The sequence below is a fragment of the Neomonachus schauinslandi genome, chromosome 15 (assembly GCF_002201575.2).
Source record: "Neomonachus schauinslandi chromosome 15, ASM220157v2, whole genome shotgun sequence".
Taxonomy (NCBI): domain Eukaryota; kingdom Metazoa; phylum Chordata; class Mammalia; order Carnivora; family Phocidae; genus Neomonachus; species Neomonachus schauinslandi.
Genome location: NC_058417.1, coordinates 6733272 through 6750212, shown reverse-complemented (window position 1 = coordinate 6750212; position 16941 = coordinate 6733272). Strand labels below are relative to the sequence as shown.

Here is a 16941-nt window from a genome sequence, read left to right as displayed (position 1 = left end):
GTGAGGGGCGCCTGGGTAGCTTGGTCAGTTAAGTGTTCAACTCTTGATTTCAGTTCAGGTCATGATCTCAAGGTCATGAGATCAAGCCCCGTGCTGGGCTCTGTGCTCAGCGGGGCATCTGCTTGAGATTCTCTCTCTCCCTCTCCCTCTGCTCCTCCCCATCACCCACCTCCCACATGCTCTCTCTCTAAAATAAATAAAATCTTAAAAAATATAACAACAAAAAACAAGGTGAGGTAGCTTAAAGGAAGGGGTAGGGAAGGATTTAGCTCACTAAGTTATGGAGAAACGAACAAAATGCACAAAGATCAAGGAGGACACCCTCTCCCCTACAACACTCCCACCCAAGCCCTTCCACCAAGACAAATCACTTGCCCCAGCCCAGCCAGAGGCAATGAATGGGCATCATGACCGGTAGCTTATTCCTCTACCCAGGTGTGTTCAGCTGTGTTAGTTTCTTTTGTATTCAGCTCCAGTTACTTGGTATAAGAAAATATTAACATACTGGGGAAACTATCTTTGAAACAATGCCACTCCCACTTTGGAGAGACAGCTTTCCTCCATTTACCAATCACTTGTGATCTATTAGCATTTTTTTTAGAGTGTCCAAACAGATTTGGTAGCAAATCAGTTTGTACTATTATCCCTAAGTATTATTTTACATAAAGATACAGAGATATATACATCAAGAACTTAAGGTATCAAATTAGGTCAATCAAACTGTGCTGCATTATGCCAAGCTAAAGACAGATTTTAAAAGACATAATTCAAAAAGGGCTGAGGCACAGTTAACCGTGTTCCACTTCGACGACTTTGTCAGCACTGTGTTGCCCGGTGGGTTAACCTGAAACAACCTAAAAATGTCATGGGAAACTCAGCTCCACTCCAGTACCATAAAGGTTTTCCCCTGAATGAGCAATCATTGAAAACTACTTTGTAGCATGAGTCAACACTATGACTGACATGCAGTCAAAATGAATTTCAATTGCCTTGTTAAAGGAACTAAGGAAACAAGTAATAAAACTGTTCCCCAGCTGAAATCACTTCAAGTACTCTATGATCTAGTCTTTTCATTAATTCCAATCCTGTCTCTTTTACTCATATATTCAGCTCCAAAAGTGGCATTATGAGAGATGCCATGGCATTTGAAGATGTCTCAGGTTGTCAAGGTAACCAGAAACACTGCAAAAATAATTTTCATTACTACTTCTTTGACAGATTCCAGTCTCAGATCATTTTGTTTAAAAAGTGTTCTTCTGTAGGGGACTGGATAAATGCATTGTTACATATCTGCCCAATGAAATACTACACAACCATAAAGAAGCACAACATATCCATATGGGTTAATATATGTAAGTATATATAAAGCACAAATGTGTACAGCATGTATCCATATGTTTTTCAAAAGGGAGGAGGGTACACAAACACACACACACTCACACACAGATGCATGCATAGCAAACTGAGTATCCTAAGTACTGTCAAGGGTAGTTGCCTCCAGGAAGGGGGAACTGGGAGTTAAAGAGTTGGGGAAATGCTACATTTTTAATTTGCACTACTACAAAGAAGTCACCATGTTTATGTATTTGTTTCCCAATTTAAAAATAGTTAGTTAAAAAGCAAAGATTTTAATTTCGAGCTAAGTGGATCTAAGTCTGCATTCTCCAGTGTCCTTAAATTGATCCATTTGCCAGCTAAACATTTTCCCTAGAAAACACTCTTCTTCCTAGATCATATCCCTAAAAACAGGGTGAAAAAAAATGAGTTTAGAAAGGTCAAAAGTTTATCGCTTCTCGGCCTTTTGGCTAAGATCAAGTGTAGAAAGGTCAAAGTTTTCACTGATGTGTTTTTAAATATATTTTTGTAAATAGATTTTTTTTAAATCTAGGAAACCTGTCTTTGATTTGTTTCTTATGACACTCTGAACCTTAGGGGATTTTTTTCCCCAGTACATAGGGATTTATAGGGACTAGCTCAATACTTTACAAAGAATACATACTCCATTAACATTTGCTGCATTGAAAGGAGAGCTTCCATGAACTACTGAGTTAAACTGTATGTGTGTTGGTGGGAACAGGGAGCCTTGAGTATCTGTAATAGCAGCTGCTAATAAGTTACTTATTTTTCTAAACTTGTTCTATGGCCTTGCTGTGTTTCTGTTCTCAGGGATGGACATTCAAGGTTTGGTTGGCATCACGTGCAACCCACATCAGCTAGGCCAGTGGTTCTCCAACTGTGATGCCAGCCCTGCAGTGTCAGCAGCGCCTGGACACTTGTTAGGAAAGCAACTTTTTGGGTCCCCTCCCCCAGACCTACTGATTAGAAACTCTGGACACAGAGGTTGGAGAACCAATGAACACAGAACCAGTCCATGTTCTCAACCTTGGCAGCATATTCAAATCACCTGGGGAAATTTTAAGAACTCCAGGAGCCAGGCTGCACCTCCAAGCTCATATGATCCTGGGCATACTGCTTAATCTCTCTGAGATGCAGCTTTTCGTTTTTAAAATGGAGACCTGAAGCACATTCACTTTTTTTTTAAGATTTTATTTATTTTTGACAGAGAGAGAGAGACAGCGAGAGAGGGAACACAAGCAGGGGGAGTGGGAGAGGGAGAAGCAGGCTTCCCATGGAGCAGGGAGCCCGATGTGGGGCTCGATCCCGGGATGCTGGGATCATGACCTGAGCCGAAGGCAGACGCTTAACGACTGAGCCACCCAGGTGCCCTAGATTCACTTTTTTTTAAAGGCATGAAGCTTATGTGATTTGGGCAGTGGGGGGAGGAGGGGGGCTTCTTAAAAAACAAAGCTTTTATGGGGTGGGATCTGGGCATCGGTACCAGCAGCTCCCTATGTGCTTCTCATGTTCTGCCAAAGCTGAGTGCCATGGCTGCACCACACCACCCTCTGTATTCTCACCCCAGAGACCATGCAGAATCACTTCTTTTCCCCTGAAGTGGTTATGTGGTTTCAAACTTCCTTGTTCCCACTATTCCCTTTACCTGGGATGCTCTTTCTCCAACGCGTTGACGTAGTTGTATTTGGAAATTTGGCTAAAGAACGAATTTTTAAACCTTACGTTAAGAAAGCTCCCCCCACCCCAAATCACATAAGCTTCATGCCTTTAAAAAAAGTGCATCTGCCTCAGTGGTCTCCACTTTAAAAATGCAAAGCTGCAGCTCAGAGAGGTTAAGCAGTATGCTCAGCATCACATGAGCTAGGTAGTAGACATGAAAAGAGCCCAAATGTATCCTTGCAAAGACCACATTTTGAAGTAGACTCTAAAAGTCACTGGCAATCCCATTGCCTAGTTCTGGGCCCTCACTCTCCAGGTCAGTTTCCTCTGTAATATGCTTACACCAAGCCACATTTTCCTATATACAAGCAAGACAGCAATAGCTCAGGATCTGCCTCCATGCAAAGTGGAAATGACACTCCTTCCTCAAGTAAGCTATTTTAAGATTATACAGTGTGAAGAATTCTGCCTGGAGGGGGCTTCCAGAACTCTGGTGGGCAGCAGCCCTGGATGAACACACAGATGTGACCATGCCTCTCGGCCAGCTCACAGGGACTTCAGGTGCTGGAGAGAGCACAGGACACCCAGCGCGTGCACGTGCACACACCCCCCCCCCCCACATTGAGGGGATGATGCCAGGGTCAGAGTCCATGAGAATAAGAAGTGCTTAGGGGTCCAGTCAAGTCAGGGTACCCCTTTCCACATAAAGGTCAGGGTATACTGTGGGCAACAGTGGGTTTATGAGGATGGGGCTTCTCCTGCAACTCCATGACTCCACTAAGAAACCAGGATTTACTATCTGTGCCTTCTGGGGTGAATTTACGTCTCTGATGTGAACCATATTCCCTGAAGGGTAGCAGCTGGGGCACGTGAAACCCGGAGTCCCCTTTGCAGGGGGGCCCTGAACAGAATCCCTAATCTACCTGCCCCCCCTCCCACCAAGACCCACATGAGCCAACCCAGAACCACTTCTCGCTCACCCTACTTGGCTCTCCCAGACCATCCACTGTTTGTTCCTATCTCACAGAAGAGGAAGAGGTGGTCTGGGACACAAGTGGATACCCCAAGAAACTGGGAATCAAAGAAAGCAACTAAAGGATTGTTGAAGTAAGTCATCAACTAGTGATGAACAGAAGTGCCTTCTCTGACCTTGGCTCCTTAGGCCAGCATCAGGGGGCCCTTCAAAAGGCCTGTGGGTCATTGGTTGTGCAACGAATTTGCCACTCCTTTTAAATCGAAGATGAGGTAAAAACTAGGACATGGCAGGGTCCATATGACAAAGCTGAGAACACAATCCTGGGGCCTTTGGGCCACAACAAACTGCTTACACAGCCTCCCCACAGGCACATTTCTAGACTGGAATAGTGAGGGGCACCAGCACGGTTAAAACAGATCACACTGAGATATAGAATAAAATATTTTATTATTAAACTTTCTGATGACCCACACAAAAAAACCCCAATCTGGATACTGAAAATCTAAATCATAAACAAGTGATTAAGAGACCACATTTTAATGACTACACCCACAGCAAATGACAAGGCAAAATTTATGCTGGCCTTTCAGTAAAAAATAATGAACGTGTTTTGCTAAAGCACAACGAAGAGCTGGAGTAGGGAAGATCTCAAATTTCTGCAATTGTTTGGGAAAAATAAAATTTTTTTTTTCCGGATTTTTTTTTTAATTTTTTTAAATTCTTATGTTAATCCCCATACATTACATCATTAGTTTTAGATGTAGTGTTCCATGATTCATTGTTTGTGCATAACACCCTGTGCTCCATGCAGAACGTGCCCTCCTCAATACCCATCACCAGGCTAACCCAACCTCCCACCCCCCTCCCCTCTAGAACCCTCAGTTTGTTTTTCAGAGTCCATCGTCTCTCGTGGTTCGTCTCCCCCTCCGATTTCCCCCGCTTCATTCTTCCCCTCCCGCTACCTTCTTCTTCTTCTTCTTTTTTTTTTCTTAACATATATTGCATTATTTGTTTCAGAGGTACAGATCTGAGATTCAACAGTCTTGCACAATTCACAGCGCTTACCAGAGCACATACCCTCCCCAGTGTCTATCACTCAGTCACCCCATCCCTCCCACCCCACCCCCCACTCCAGCAACCCTCAGTTGGGAAAAATAAAATTTTTGCAAGAAAATAAACATTTGAGTGTAAATGGTGGTTATGTCTTGCCCTTTTTAGGTGAGTTTTGATCTAGGTCACAGGATAAATCAAACAAGGGTATTATTTACCTATACGTGAGGGCTTGACCTGTTTTATTTCTGGGTTAACATCTTAACTGTATTTGGAAATACACAATGAGCTGTGTGAAGATGAGGTCTAATCTGGAAACCCAAGAAGAGCCAGAAAGAAAGCAAAAAATAATACCCTTTTAATGTAAAATACTGAATTCTTCATTCTTTTTTTTTTTTTTTTTAAGATTTTATTTATTTGCGAGAGAGACAATGAGAGACAGAGAGCAGGACAGGGGGAGGGTCAGAGGGAGAAGCAGACTCCCTGCCGAGCAGGGAGCCCGATGCGGGACTGGAGCCCGATGCGGGACTCGATCCCGGGACTCCAGGATCGTGACCTGAGCCGAAGGCAGTCGCTTAACCGACTGAGCCACCCAGGCGCCCCTGAATTCTTCATTCTTTAACAACGACAACCAAAAACTATTTTAAGCCTAGGGTCATTGGTGAAATACCTCTACTAAATCTTTGCAGGTTTCTGCTCACCTGGTTTGAAAGACTCAGAAGTGGAATATAATCCAGCCAAGAATCTATAAATAATTCCCGGCAAGGTCAGGCATGGCAACAAAAGGCGCGTGGGACCAAGTCTCATCAGTTAAAGTCAAAGAACGCACTACACCACTGCACGTCATTTTGTTGAGCGAACTGGATTTCACTGCTACTAATAAAGCTCACAAGATGTGGTACGGAAGGACCCAGAAGAAGGTAACTGAAGAGAAAACCAGGCCGGCTGAAAGATGCACCGCTTGCAAGGGCCAGGAACCACTCAAGAAGTACGTGTTACACAGATGCTTGCCAGCAGTCCTCAATTTTGAGACAGGAAGATGACCACCTTCATAAAGGTTAAGCCCCTGGGAAGAAATAAGATGCTCTGGGCCAGACCGTGACAAATGGCCAATCTTTAACTAATGATCCAGCTGGTCAACCACTGCATAGACAGCCAAGTAGTGGATCTTTTTGCTGTCACTCCACCTATAGAATTTTCTAGAGTACAATCAAAGGGGGCTTGGTGGAAATGACATAAGGTAAGGAGCCTGGTACATGTAAACACTAGTTTTAAAGGTTGGAGCTGGAACAGAATGGGAAGGGCAAGGTTGAGGGGCTAAGTTTCCCAAGTCCTCCTACACCCAAACCTCCAATTCAGAAGGAATTTTCCTCATGAGGCTACCTCACTTCCAATTCCTACACCCCCACCCCCATATAGAGGACTCATTCACTTTTTTTTTTTCTGATTTCATCTTTATTTTTCCCTACCTTCCCCTATGATTCTCTGTTTTGTTTCTTGAATTCCACATATGAGTGAGATCATATGATAATTGTCTTTCTCTGATTGATTTATTTCATTTAGCATAATACCCTCTAGTTCCATCCAGGTCATTGCAAATGGCAAGATTTCATTCTTTTTGACGACTCAGTAATATTCCATTGTATATATACACCACATCTTCTTTATCCATTCATCTGTCGATGGACATCTGGGCTCTTTCCACAGTTTGGCTACTGTGGACATTGCTGCTATAAACATTGGGATGCACATGCTCCTTCGGATCCCTACATCTGTATCTTTGGGGTAAATCCCTAGTAGTGCAATTGCTGGGTCGTAGGGCAGCTCTATTTTCAACTTCTTCAGGAACCTCCATACTGTTTTCCAAAGTGGCTGCACCAGCTTGCATCCCCACCAATAGTGTAAGAGGGTTCCCCTTTCTCTGCATCCTCACCAACATCTGCTGTTTCCACCTGGCTAATTCACCTTAAAATAGGGACATCTATGGTACTTTCTAAAGTTGGAGACCAATGATTCCTGGTGCAGGAAGCACATGATAGTCAAAGACGAATCTATGCAACAGAAAGTCGACCACTTGGAAAACACAGGGAATTGCCAAAGAAAAAACCAGCATCTGGAAGAGTCACACCTTTTCTTAACTTTTGGAGGTATTTTCTTTCAGCCTTTTGATACTTAACACATAGGGATTTTTAAGACGACTATGAACCTATCCACACAAACACAAACGTGCTCTCTACTTTTTCTCTGACTTAATATTGTCCAGGGAAACACACCTCACCATGTCTTGAGAAAACTCTGGGCATTACTCTTGTAAAAGGATGGTTTTCTTATTTTTCTAATAAAATGTTAATTTTTTTATAAAATATTATTCAAGTATTTATTACGATGAGGAAATGAACAAAGAGAGATGACAAAAAAGTACCAAAAGCAGGTGGCCATAAGTTGACAGAAAAGTGGGAAAGTCTGTAAGTAGGAGGAGGATTCTGGAAAAGTCAAAGGATGAGTTCTGAATGGAGCATATTAATCATCTTCAGATATGAGATTATAAACCTGATTATTTACTCAAACCATCCTTCAACAGGGCAGGGTCCTCACAGCAGCATACCATAAACCACGCCCCCCACAAACTTCTATATAAAATAAGGTATTTTTCCAGTTACCACCCATTCTAATGAGACTACCATCCCATGCATCTCCTCGTATCATCAACAGAGTCACTGTCCCCTCTTGCCAAAACCATCTACATGCATCAGCTCTACCATCTGTCTGCATCTATAGGCCTAGTGGCTGGAGTATTTTTAAAAATGAGATCAGCCTCCCCTAACATATGCTTACTCTTCTCAGGCTAGCTCTTAATGACCACTGCTTCCTTTTCTAAATTTCTGCAAGTCCACTCATTCATTTGTCTGAGCGTCTTGCTTGGGATTTGAGTCAGGCATGCCAATCAACTAAACATTAAAAAATCTATCTTTTTGGGGCGCCTGGGTGGCTCAGTTGGTTAAGCGACTGCCTTCGGCTCAGGTCATGATCCTGGAGTCCCTGGATCGAGTCCCGCATCGAGCTCCCTGCTCGGCGGGGAGCCTGCTTCTCCCTCTGACCCTCCCCCCTCTCATGTGCTCTCTCTCTCTCTTTCTCTCTGTCTCAAATAAATAAATAAAATCTTTAAAAAAAAAAATCTATCCTTTTTTCTTTAGGGGAAAAAAAAAGACTAGCATGACTTTGTTCAAATCTGCTTCTTCCAGCATTCCTGTCCTTAACTGCAAGTTCTTAAAAGTTACCGTCATTCCTGCTTCTGGGTATCCTTCCAAAATTTGAAACCAGGATCTTGAAGAGACTTTTGCCCACCTGTGTTCACAGCAGCATCGTGCATGGCAGCCAAGAGGTGGGAACAACCCAAATGTCCATCAACGGATGAAGAGATAAACAAAACGTGTCATATACAGAAAATGAACAATTATTCAGCCTTAAAAAAAAAAGGGGAAATTATGTCACATGCTCCAACATGGATGCACTTTGAGGGCATTATGCTAAGTGAAACGCTAGGCCCAACACAGTAAGACAAGTGCTGCTAATCAGATCCACACAGACAGAAAGTAAATGGCGGTTACCAAGGGTAGGCGGGAGAGGGAAATGAAAAGCTGTTTAATGGGAAGAGTTCCAGTTCTGCAGGATGAAAATATTCTGCAGATCTCTTGGAGAATCATGTCAGTATACTTAATACTCCTGAACTGTAGACTTAAAAATAGTTAAAGTGGGGGCCCCTGGCTGGCTCAGTTGGTAGAGCACGCGACTCATGATCTCAGGGTCATGAGTTCAAGCCCCATGTTGGGTGTGGAGCCTACCGTAAAAAGAAAAAAAAAGAAGAAGAAGTAGTTGTTAAGATGGTGAATTACGGTTTTACAATTTACAATTTTTTAAAATTATGTAAAGAAAAATTTATCAGCCATTGTTTGGCAACTGGACCAGGCGAGGTGACAATGGCAAAAACAAGGTAAACTTCTCTTACAAAATCTGAGGCTTTCACTCCAAATACTAAAGCTCATTTTACCCCTTTAAATCAGAAGATCACTCTTTTCAGGAGATAGTAGCAAAGACCAATAGAGAAGTCTAGTTTTCTCCAACGAGAGTATCAATCCGAAGGAGTTGGCTTATCTTTTCTACTCTTCCTCACGAAGCTCAGAAGCGGATAGTTCTTATTCTTCATCTTGTTCGAACACAACCAAAAAGATCCCACACACACACATATGCCTTTCTTGATCTTAAGAGCTTGAGTAAATCTGTACTCAACTGGGCTTTAGGATTTCAACTAAAACTCATACCGATTAACACCATTTGCTCATTTACATACTAGTTGAAAATGTTTTCCCCTGGATTGATAGGTCCTTTCTAAATTAAACTTGTCAAAGGACTAGACCCTGAAGCCCCAAGGGTTTTCTTTGGAATGTTCTCTTTCCTTAGGCTCACACTGAATGTCTTATATGAGACGATCTGGGAAGAGGAAAAATATGTTTAGTTTTTCATGTCACTGATTACAATCTGTCCATACCACTTTACTTTGGTAAAAGTAAAATTTGGAAATAAAATAACTTGTACATAAAGGAAGAAGGAATAGCAGGAGGCAAGCAGGGAGCCAGGCTCTGGCTGCTGGGCTAGTCCAGGAGCCGTGCCACTTCGAGATATTATCCAGAATCTGAAAAAGGAGACGCCACCCCATTCCTCACAAGAGGTGCTGGTGAATGAAAGAAGTAAGAGATGGCATGAATTCAGGGTCACGTCTGGAATATAGTAAATGCTCAATAAATAATTCCAAAGAAAACCAACAGGTATCAACCTCCAGGAGGGTTCACTGAAACGGTGCAGGTGAACGAGAAACCAAAGACAGGGGAATGTGACACATTTAAAGAAACATGTGTCCCCAGACGAAATCAGCTTTATCCTCACCTCTCTGCTAAGATATATGGGATAATGTCCCTTTAAACCACCTCACCAAACCACATTCTGAAAGTGGGCAGTTGCTAAGTGATGCTGAGGGATCCAGGCTAATCACTGTGTGTAAATTAAGCAAAAACACCAGATGAGAGCTGTATGGAATAGCTCCCTCTCAAAACATAACAAAACAAAAAAGTTAACATTATCTCCTAGATTTGTGTTCGTTTAAGCTGAAGGAAAAGAATTTACAGGGCACCCTAATCTGACTCCCACATTTTACAGAAGGGAAGTCTAAAACCTCCAGAGGTTCAATGACTTGCCCAAGGTGTGCCAAGGTAAGGAGTGGCGAGACTGGACCTACAAGCCAATCTGATCACATCTTCCTAATGCCTCCCAGTAACAGCATAAAGGAAGACAACACAGACCGGGGGGCGGGGGAAATCCCTGATGATAACAAGAAGCACAAGGCATTAGATTTCAAGCAATCTGAAAAGTGAAGATTTGACAGTCTGAGAAATCAGTCCTCCCCCTCTCCCCCCCACCCCCCCAATGAATCTAAAAGGGACACAGCTGAGAGGCTGAGCCCAGAATATCAGAGAACCAGGGTTGAACACGGAAGCGCCCCTCTTGTCACTAGCACCAGAGAGCATATAGGATGATCCTACCAGCAAAACATCTAAAGACAAGAAATCAGTTCCTCCGCCTAAGAGACTTTAAGCAATCAGAGCAAAAAGACTCACAGCTTTTTTAGGCAAAGAAGGAAAGCATTGGATTAAATATTTAAGAAAAGACTTCACTCTCCTTGCAATCCCAAACCCCCAGGGTTTCTGTAGGCAGTACCTCTTTGCTGCCACATAGTGGTAGGAAGCCTAAATTGCAGGGCAAGTTCTTAATTGAAAGCTGGTGTATTTTATTTTATTCATGCATTCTAATATTTACTGAGTGCCAACTATGTTACTCTTTTAAATTTTTTTAAAGATTTTTGTTTATTTGAGAGAGAGTGAGCAAGCATGAGGGGGGGAGGGGCAGCGAGAGAGGGAGAAGCAGACTCCCCCCTGAGTGGGGAGCCCAACACCAGACTACATCCCAGGACCCCAGGTTCATGACCTGAGCTGAAGGCAGATGCTTAACTGACTGAGCCACCCAGGCGCCCCTATGTTATTCTTTTTGACACAAAATATATCACTGAACAAAACACCAAAATTTCTGTCTCTGAGGACCTTACATTATAGTAGGGGGCAAGAAAAAAAGAAGTTTATATGTACAGTGAGTAGGAAAAATAAAGTGGGAGAAAAAAGTGTGGGAAAATAAAGTGGGGGGGAAAATGAAGTAGGATATGTAGGGAGGATTGTGAAGACTGCAGTTTTAAATAGGGTGGTCAAGATGGGCTATACCAAGAAAGTAACATTTGAAAAAAGATTTACTGGGGCACCTGGGTGGCTCAGTCGTTAAGCATCTGCCTTCGGCTCAGGTCATGATCCCAGGGTCCCGGGATCGAGTCCCACATCGGGCTCCCTGCTTGGCAGGAAGCCTGCTTCTCCCTCTCCCACTCCCCCTGCTTATGTTCCTGCTCTCACTATCTCTCTGTCAAAGAAATAAATAAAATCTTTAAAAAAAAAAAAGAAAAAAGATTTACTAAAGGTAACAAAAATGCTTGCAGGTCGAATGCAGAAGAATATTCCAAGGAGAGAAAAAAAAAAAAATACAGTGCAAAAGCCTTAAGGTGAAAATATGTTTGGCATGATTATAACAAAGAAAAGGCCAGTGTGACCAAAGGTGAGTGTGATATAATCAAATGATCACCATTAACAATGAGAGCTTATAATAAACTCCTGGCACTCTGAGGCTTAAAATTCAGATTTATAGGAGAGGGCCATGGAGGGCTCCTAGACACTTAAATACGTGGGGATAAATAATTATGCAAGGAGCTAATGCTAAGGGTCAAACAATGAAACAGACAATAAATGCTATAGGAAGCTAAACATAGGAGGGCTGCTGGAAGGGTGATGCTCAAGAATGATCTGAGAGGTACTCTGGTCCTTGGAGGATGAGGGTGAGATAGAAAGAGGAAAACGGAGTCACCAGGTCAAGGACAGCAAGAGGAAACGTGCTGAGACAGAAACAGGAACAATGCGCCACCTTTATTAGATAGAAGAACACAGTCAAGGTTAGGTTAAACAGGTAGTTTGGACCTGTGAAAATGAAAAAAGGAGACCTCATCTAAAATGGAGTCAGAAAGACCTGAAGGGAAAGCTCTCCTCACCACTACCACCTGCTACTGTTCACAGACCCCAGAAGGAGGAATCCTTTCCCACACAGGAAGAAGCTCACCTTACTACCCTGGAGGGGGAAGGAAGAGTTCCTCCTTGCCCAGCAACAACCCAGCCAATGAGAACCACCAGGGCCCAGCCAATGAGAATCACCGTGACCCAGCCAATGAGAATAACGGTGACCCAGCCAATGAGAATCACCGCGACCCAGCCAATGAGAACCACCAGGACCCAGCCAATGAGAATCACCGTGACCCAGCCAATGAGAATCACCGTGACCCAGCCAATGAGAACCACCGTGACCCAGCCAATGAGAACCACCAGGACCCAGCCAATGAGAACCACCAGGACCCAGCCAATGAGAATCACCACAACCCAACCAATAAGAATCAGGGGGACCCAGCCAATGAGAAGCACCATGAACCAGCCAATGAGAAGTCTCCAGAGCCCTCAACTCTCCCTCTACCCCAGTGGACTTTTATTCCAACAGTATCTCCCCTAACCTTCCGTCCTCGCTAAAAGAAGGCTCCTCTCCTTTGTTGTCTACACTCTGGGATGATTCACCATGGTATCTGCATGTCCCCAATTGTAATTCCTCTGCTATCCCCAAATAAACGATTTATTTTTATGGCTGACAGACTCCAAGACCCAATAGATTTTAGGTGAGCTCACCCCTTGATGGAACAATTAATACCTACTTTATTCATACTGTTCAAGAAAATAGATGTGAAAGTTGCCAAACTTAATGAGACTACTTTGCAAACTTGATTTCTTTTTTTAAGATTTTATTTATTTGACAGCAAGAAAGGGAACACAAGCAGGGGGAGCGGCAGGCAGAGGGAGAAGCAGGCTCCTTGCTACGCTGGGATCATGACCTGAGCCGAAGGCAGACACTTAAGGACTGAGCCACCCAAGAACCCCTTGCAAACTTGATTTCTAAGCCACAAAAGGATTATAAGAAAATAGAGTTATAGACCAGTTTCCTTATGAATGTAAGATAAAAACCCAAAATAATATTAACTAAACAAATGCAGTTGCATATTTTGAAAATATATCATAATTAGACTTTATCCCAGTAATGCCAAGATGATTCAACATAAAAATCATCTCTCAATTTCATGAACTACACGTATATATAATAAAAGAGAAAAATTATATGACTATCTCAATGGATACATAAAGACCATATAATTCAGTATCTATTTGAGATTTTTGTTTTTAAATGAAAATATTTCATTGCAAACTAGGAAAAGAAGGAACTTCTTAAACTTGATAAGAGTATCTACACATGAACGAAAAACCTAGGACAAATATAGTTAACAGGAAAGCTCCACAGTACTCATTAGCAGTGCTATTTAACATGGTCTAAAACTTCTAAAACATCGAGAGAGAGAAAAGAAATACAAGGTATAAAACAAGAGGAAAAAACTATCATTATCTGCAAATAATATAATCATTTTTGAACATTTTTAATTTAAAAATAAAAAATATACTCATTTTTAGGTTGAACCATTTGAAATTAGTTTTTGTAATGCTGTAGGCAAAAATAGTCAAATATCAGTAATACCATACAGTTCGGTGTAATATTAAGTTCGTATACAGCCAACTATGAGATGAATAAGAGACTCCATCAAGGTTGCTGACATAGGATAATCTATAAAACATCAATCTCATTACTGCAGCAAAACCCAACTATAAAATATACCTTAATGTCAATCACAAGAATGATATAAACCATGAAATATATAGAAATTAACCAATATATTAGATCTCTACAGAGAAAAGTACTAAACTCTAATAAATACAGAGAGTGATGCAAATAAAAGAAAAGAAGCAATTAGAAGCACTGGAGAGTATGTTCACGCTGTATCATGGACAGATCTGAAAAGTGGTGATATATATAAAACAAAATGAGACCTAGAGTACAATTCATGTAAATACCCAAAATGACAAGCTTATAAGAATATACAGAGACTAAAGACAATACATTCAAACTCTATGGAGAAAGCGCCAAAAGGGGATTAAATAATGATATATGCCATGATCTGAAAAGTTAGATGAACATAACCCTCTGCATTAAAGGCCCAATAAAGCAAGGAAATAAAGTGTGTGACTGAGTGTCAGGAGTTGGGAGAAGAAAGTGTACTCAAGCTAATACTTAGGAAGATTCACCTGGCATTGCTGGCTACAGCAGGTTGAAGTTGGGAGGATATAGTGGTAAACAACCAATAACAGATCTATTATTATGCATGAGCTCATGAGGGCTTGTTGAAAGAAATGGAAAAATAAAAGGATCAATTTTGAGGGACCAAATTTTCAAGAAAGAACCAAGAAAATCTTGTAATAGAATGGGAACGGTGGGGGTGGAAAAGTCAAGGATGACTCCAAGCATTCTTGTCTCACTGTCTGGCACCAATGACAGAAATAGAAAACTCTGGAGACAGGGCCAGAATAAGTTTGGGTTTAGAAACAGAAAATTCAGCACAATGTGCTTCTGTAGCCAAAATGGCCAATAAAATCGAAGTGCATTGGGAAATAAAAATGCAATTATCTCCTCAAATAAAGTCATGGTCCAGTTACACAGGGACAAAGTTGGCTCTGGTTACTACACCCAAGAAAACAGGAAAAAGACACAAAGAGGAAGACCAGAGAAGAGTAAATCAAATGGTTAAGTCAAATGGCTAATAAAGCTTCCTTATGAGACTCCTTAAGAAAATTTGTAAAGAAACAAGCTAAGAAGGGTGCCTGGGTGACTCAGTCCGTTAAGCATCTGACTCTTGATTTCAGCTCAGGTCATGAACTTACGGTCATGGGATTGAGTCCAACATCAGGCTCTGCACTCAGCGGGGAGTCTGCTTGAGGATTCTCTCCCTCTCCCTTTGCCTCTCCCCTTGCATGCTTATGACCACTCTCTCTCAAATAAATAAATCTTTTTTAAAAAAGTAACAAGTTAAGAGGGACTACATGAATTACAAAGAAGAAAATTTGTCAAAAATTAGAGATATTTCTTGTATCAAAAAAGTGTTTAGCAGAAAAATATTTTAGAATGAATGCAAAGAATGACTCTGAAGAACAGTGCATGCAGCTATGAAATGCATTACCCCCACTGGTGTTGGCTACAGGTAGAAAAATCTAGAAATCCAACACTCCCAAACCCATTCAATCAATATTTATTGAGAGCCTTCTACTGATCATACAATGTTGGGCTAAGACAGACATGGTCCCTGTGATGGTTAATTTTATGTGACAACTTGGCAAGGCAATGGTATCCAGTTTTGGGTCAAACATCAGTCGAGGTGTTGAAGGTATTTTTAGATGTGAATAACATTTAAATTAGTAGACTTTAAGTAAAGCAGATTATGCTCTGTCTTGGTCCATGTGGGCTGCTATAACATAATACCACAGACTAGATGGCCCTACAAACAAGAGAAATTTATTTCTCACAGTTCTGGAGGCTAGAAGTCCATGATCAAGGTGTCAGCAGATTCCATGTCTGGTGAGGGCCCACTTCCTGGTTCACAGATGCTGTCTTTTTACTGTGTCCTCATGTTCTAGAAGAGGACAGGAATCTCTCTGGGGTCTCTTTTATAAGAGCAATAATCCCATTATAATGGCTCCACCCTCATCTCCTATCACCTCCCAATGGTTCCACCTCCAAATACCAACACACAGGGGAATAGGTCTCAACGCATGAATTTTGGGAGAACACAAACATTCAGCCGACAGCACTCTCCATAATGTGGGTGAGCCTCCTCCAATCAGTTGAAGGTCTTTAGAGAAAAGACTGAGGTCCCCTGAGGAAGAATGAATTCTGCCTCCAGATTGCCTTCAGACTCAAGACTGCAATATCAACTATCCCCTGTGTCTCCAGCCTGCTGGACTGCCCTACAGATTTCAGACTTGCTAGATCCCACCATCACATGTGCCAATTCCTTAAAATAAATCTCTCTCTTGTCTACATGCATACAGCCTATTGGTTCTGTTTCTCCGGAGAACTCTGATGAAAACAATCCTTAATGTCATAAAAAGATAGTAATCAAACTACTCTACAAATGAGTATATATTTGGGAACTAAGAGAAGCCTAAAAAAACTAGGGTCAAACACTATGGGAAATCTTCACCAAAAATGATATTTTAGCCAAGATTCTAGAACAATAGCATATGCGTAGGCAACAGGGATCGGGGGGCAGAGAGCAGTGCAAGCAGAAGGCAGAACAGTGCAGAAGCAAAAGGAGGGAGGGAGGAAAGGAGGTTTCAGAGGTACATCAAGACCAGACTATGAAGAACCTTATATGGACATTGTAAAGCTTTTAGTCATTACCTTCAGAGTGATGTAAACAGCACTAAAAAAATAATAATAATAATAGCCTGGGGATGACATCGGATCTGCATTTTGAAGACTATGAAAGCTGCTGTGTAAGAAACAGTGAGAGGAGACCAGAGTACATGATGGCGAATTGGAAGGAAGAGGTGGTATGATGGTTTGAATGCCTGTGTCCCTGCAAAATTCCTACGTTGAAATCCTAAGTCTCAAAGATGATAGTATTAGGAGGTGGAGCCTCTGGGAGGTGCTTGGGTCATGAGGGTGGAGTCTTCATGAATGAGATTAATGTTCTTATAAAAAGAGGTTCCTAAGAGATCCTTAGCCCCTTCCACCATGTGTGGACATAGCAAGATGGTGCCACCTGTGAACCAGGAAGA

The 16941-nt window shown here is 41.9% G+C and overlaps 1 protein-coding gene and 1 pseudogene across 2 annotated transcripts in view; one reads left to right on the top strand and one right to left on the bottom strand.

Annotated features, from left to right (window-relative positions):
• Window positions 1-16941, bottom strand: part of ARHGAP44 (Rho GTPase activating protein 44) — a 164395-nt gene that overhangs the window by 116541 nt on the left and 30913 nt on the right. The window lies entirely within an intron of this gene.
• LOC123326813 lies at window positions 1786-1942 on the top strand (annotated as a pseudogene).